Genomic DNA, 5,564 nt, shown 5'->3' on the forward strand with positions numbered 1-5,564 from the left:
AACACTAGAGAAAGAAACGTGGTTCTTCTAAAATAAAGATTAGCCAGTTGGTAAACCCCTTAGGAGGACACAATGATCTCTCCCAGCTGAGTCCGTACAGAGCAACTATCCCCAGGAACGAATAACTGCTCTTAACCTGCTGTGTCGCACAAGGTCACATGCAGGTGTTGCAGACAAAACAAGTCTAAGAAAAGAATCGCTCGGAAGAGCGAGCAATGGGTGAGGCCAGAGAAACAGTCAGGGGATCTTGTGGGAAGTCAGCGGTGGGAAGAAGGCGCTGGTGTTGTAGCGTGAAGTGGCAACTACCAGTCGTGAGGCTGGTAGACTTGGATGGGGCACTTACCAGCTATCTGACTGTGGACCAGTTACTTATCTTCTTTCAGCTTTAGCTTTTTGGGCGTAAAATAATGACAATGCTGTTGGCATTAGAGTTGATACATATATAGTTGCTGGCATGAAATATACACTCAATAAGCGGTGTTTTAAAATCATAGCAACTGTCATCATCATCATCATCATCATCATCATCATCACCCTCCCAGAATCAGGGATCTTTGCACTTACAGACAAAAAAGAAAACCAGTAGCACGACTTCACTTTTGCATTTCTACCAAGCTCCTAGGTGATACCATTGAGATTGGTCCATGGACAACATTTTGAGAAGCCAAGTTGGATCCTTTCAGAATCTCTGGTCTTCCTCTGTATTTTCCCTCCTCACTCCAGGTCCTTGTCTCATCCCACTTCCCGTGAGTACCAGGTTTTATACCCTTCCCCTGTGTCTAAATGGGCACTATCATCAGGACATGAAGGGGAAATGTATGTTTGCCCCTACTTGATATTTTTTCTGGCCCTCCTCTAGAACTGCAGTTCAACTAGCTCGCCAATGGTTCCTATATACACTAATGTCTGAGAAGCACTAATCTAGCATGGAGATTTTCTGATGCAAAAGGGGGGGTTCTTTTCACAAGTGTGACTGTGAAGACTAATTTGCATTGCTCTAAATAAAAACAACAAAATGATTTTAACCAGGAACATTGTCTCAAGTTTTCTTCTTCCTGGGTTCTGTGGGAAGAATAGTCACTAGAGGAAGCTGATGCTTAGGAGGGCAAACCTGTTCTCACCCAGGAAAGCTAAGCTGTTGCCCATCTCCCTTGCTTTTTATAGAATGAAGCTTTGATAGAGCTGGCTGGTGCATTCTTAGAGTGTTACCAGTGAGGCCAAAGTGAATCAGCTGTTACTGTGGTCCCTTTAAGCCTTTCGTTCTGTGGCCTGGTTCATTTTCAAAGGCAGCGAGTGGAAAAGGTGCCTGGTGCCTCAGCCCATCCACTGGAGATAATTGACCCTCAGCTCTGCACAAAAAGCACCCACGACGGCCTGGTCTCTGCCAACTGAATGTATGTGAAGGAGCTACTGGCCCACTTGTCTGGAAGGGTTTATACCTCCAGTCTTTGTCATGGGGGCATGTAAAGGGCCATCTGGTTGGACGGAGCAGAGACTGTTTTTCTGCCTGAGCCTGTCTTTAACCTCAAGTGGGCAGGGCACAAATGTAGAATGGCTCCTACCTCACCATTGACCAGACTTTGAGGAAATGGGGGTAGAGAAGAGCAAAAGGGATTAGAAGAATTAAAGAAGGGGAGATAATTGACAGGAAGTTTCTAGCTCTAAAGAAGAATTAAAATCACAAAAGGAGGAGAATTTGGGATTCATGACCACATGAACCTCTGTATGACTGTGTGGTAGGGACTAAACAGGATCCGTTTGTGGAGACTCACTTACCCACCTGGAGCTCCAGGGTCTGTAAAACAGAGGTGACCTGGGCAACCGGAGCTTAAAGGAACAGTGTGTCTAAATACAATCTATCTTACTGAACTAGCCTCATCCTCTTTTGAGTCTGTAAATCCATGCTTCCTGCTCCCTCTGCTGGATCTAAAGAGCAGATTACCGGATTTATAAACTCCAAGTCAGTCATTCATTTAATCTGTCCTCTGTGGACCTCGTACCTGCTCAGAAAGATAAAAGGACATTTTGATAGGATGGGAAGAACAAGGCCAATTGACATTTTCCTGACAGTTTATGATACTGGATGAAAAAAAACCAAAACCAAAACATGACAGCGTAACTTATTTTCCACAAGAAAGAAAAATATAAGCAGAGGTGGAGATACCTTCCAAATAACATCGATACAAAAATATTTCTAGAAAGAATAAATAAATATTCTCCATATGCTAGCGAAGCAACGTGTACGCAGCTCCCGCCTCTCCTTTTCTTTCCCACAAACCCCACAGCAAGGACAGAGAGTGCTCCCTGCTTCCTCACTGCACATGGAAATGCTTTGGCATGCTGGCTTCGATGGCAATACTGCATTACTTAAAAGGACTTTCAGAGGAAAACAGTAAGAACGAAAAGCTTACAACGAACACAACATCATCTATTAAAAAACATTTCCCTCTTTCTACCTTATTTCTTTCTTTGTTCTCCATTTTAAAAATTGCTTGTGGTGAATATCCCTCCCCAGTCTCCCCTATCTTATGAAGGAAGCACTTTTTTTCATGAGATAATTAAAAAAAACATTTATTATGGATGATTTCAAGCCTACACAAAAGTGACGAAAAAATAGTACTCTCCTCTTTATACTCACCACGCAGCTTAAAAAATTATCAACAGGGTATCTATCATCCAAAGCGTCCACACCCCCATTTACTTCCCTCAGTTGCATTATTTTCAGTAAATTTCACATATGTTATTTTACCCATAAATATTCAGTATTTATTCTAAAAGAAAAGGACAATTTTTAACATAACAATAATATTAGTAGTACATCTGAAGATTAACTATATAAATTTTTCTATCAAATATCCAGTAAGTGTTCAAATTCCAGTTGACCATAAATGTCATTATTTTTTTTATAGTGTGTTTGTTTGAATTAAGTGCCAAATGAGGTACACACATTGTGCTAGGTTGATATGTCTTTCCAGATTTTAATGCCGATTCTAGATTCTAGATTCTTCTTTCAACTCGCCTTTTCTTGCAATTTATTTTTGATGAAACCAGGTTGTTGTTCCTACAGTTTCCTTCATTCTGGATTTTGCTGGTGGTGTGGTTTAATAAGTTTGGATGGGTCTTTTTTCTTTGTTTTGTTTTCTTTATTTCTGTATATTGGAATTTTGGCTTAGAGGCTTGCCAGATTTAGGTCTGACTTTTTTTCTTTTTTTTTTTTAGCAAGACTGGTGATGTTCTTCCATCCAGAGGCATCTAACGTCTGATTATCATTTTTCTTGTCCTGTGAGCAGCTGTTGATGCTCAATGCCTAACCATTAATTCAGTGTGGGTCGAAAAATAATGATACTCTAATTGTATAATTTCTTTTTCATTTATTATTTTGAACAGTTCTATAGAAGTATATAGTATTTTGTTACCAAGTGGTGTAGTTTGGATAGGAAAGGCAAGATAAATGACTGATTACTTCTCTTTATTTGCCAGTTATCAAATAATGAGTCAGTTTCCTAGAACCCTCCAAAGGTGACCAATTATTTAAAAGGACTTTTAGAGAAAAAAAACAGTTTTGTTTCTAGTCATGTGTTCTTAAATAACCTCTAAGGCCAGTCTTAGAGCAGTTGGGTTTTGACATAGTTCACATTTCCAAAAATTAATTATAGATTTTTTTCATTATTCTCATTCTGTCATCTTTTAGCAGTGATACATATTTTCAGTCTTTCAGTTGGATAGATCTCTTCTTTTATACAGCTTAGGTTTACCTGTTTTAATTTGCCTTGAACATTTATTTAAAATCAGACTCTTTCTCACCCAGTCTTACATGTAATCCTACTCATTGATGCATTTGTTCATTTATTTGTTCATCTATTAAACAATGCCTCCTGAGTGCCAACTATGTGCAAAGCATGGTCCTCAAACAGGTAAAAATCCCTTTCTTCTTGGAATTACATTCCAATAGAAAAGACAGGAAACACAGACACACAGATACAAACAGACCTGAACACAAACACATACACAGACATAGATACACACACACACACACACACACACACACACACACACACAGATAAAAAACTTCCCACTCCTGCTTTCCGTTTTAATGCCATCCTCCATTTTTGTTCCTCTTTCCTCGCAGCAGGGCTGACATCTGGTTTTGAGCCTTCTAGGTTATAGGAATGAGGCTGTGTTTTGTTTGGAAGTTGGCAGGAAGCTGAGGTGCAGAGGAAGCAGGAAGAGGAGCTGGCTTCCATAGTTGTGGATGTCTGTGTGTTTCTGCACGCACATTTGTACACACTGCGGTGCTCATGGAATGGCCTGGCCTGTGGTTAACCAGGATATTTTGGGACCCGAAACTGTGTCGCTGAAAATGGCAGTGCAGAACAAATGACAGAGACTAGTGATCACCGGCATGCTAAACGCTCTGGGGACAAGGGTACGACTTGTTGATACTATAAATATGTGATTTCTGTGTCTTAACTAGCATTTCTTAATGTTAAAGTCATGATTTCTTAACTGAAAGCTGCTTAAATCTCTGGGGAATCTTATAAAAATGACTGATGACAGGCCATATGTGAATAAATAAAAATCTTTATCAGTAGTTGGGAATGAAGATTGTTTTAAAAGCTTCCTAGATAAGTCTGAAGTGCAAAGATGAACCTAAATTAAGACTTTGTGCTAAGGTCTCCAATACTATCAGTAGGGGGCAGCATTCCCCCAATAATTAAATCCAACTTGTCACTGATATCCCGTTGTTCTAGCCTGGTAGATAACTTTCAGCATTTTAGAGTAAATATTCTAATACTTCCATAAAATTGTGATTATGGTTCCAGAGTTTTGTAAGCCTCAACTCTATTTTATAATTCGATAAAATTCAAATTAATTAAAAATTTAAAATTCTAATATAGATTCTGAGTATAATCCAGCAATTTCAACATCATCAAGAGGTCATTTTAAACTACTTTATTTTAAACCAACATTATTTTAAACTACAGATGAGCAACTCAAGAATATTAGCATAATAAATAACATTTATGTTTTGATGAAAGTTAGCGAAAATATTTCTGGATTTGGTAAATGATGTAAAATTTTAAAAAATAACATGAGTTTCTAGTATGATTGATTTCCACTCCTAGAGACTAAAGTACAAAATCCAACAACAAGATCTGGAAAGAATTCTTGTAAATGTATTTCACATAACTGCATTGGTGTCTTAGACTAATCAGTAAATGTTTGCTGTATTATTTAGATTCAGCAGATGGGAGAATTCCTGAGCCAATGACCCAGTCCTATTTTATGCAAAGATTCTCATTTATTGAAAATACATGGTATTTTAAAAATGCCTTTAGCCTCACTTTGCATTTAATATGAGTGGGGCTCAATAATAATATAGTAGAGAGTGCAGTCAATCTGATAATGATTAGGTTGAAAGTGATTATTCCCTAAATCTTCCTAGAGAGGAGGGAGGGGTGTGGGCATCAATTTGGTGGGATACTGTTAGAGAGGTAGGATTACGTTTGCATATATAAATTTCATGGCACCAAACGAATCTTCCTTCCCTCTTACCTTCCCTC

This window comes from Hipposideros armiger, unplaced genomic scaffold (assembly GCF_001890085.2).
Source record: "Hipposideros armiger isolate ML-2016 unplaced genomic scaffold, ASM189008v1 scaffold_523, whole genome shotgun sequence".
NCBI lineage: Eukaryota > Metazoa > Chordata > Mammalia > Chiroptera > Hipposideridae > Hipposideros > Hipposideros armiger.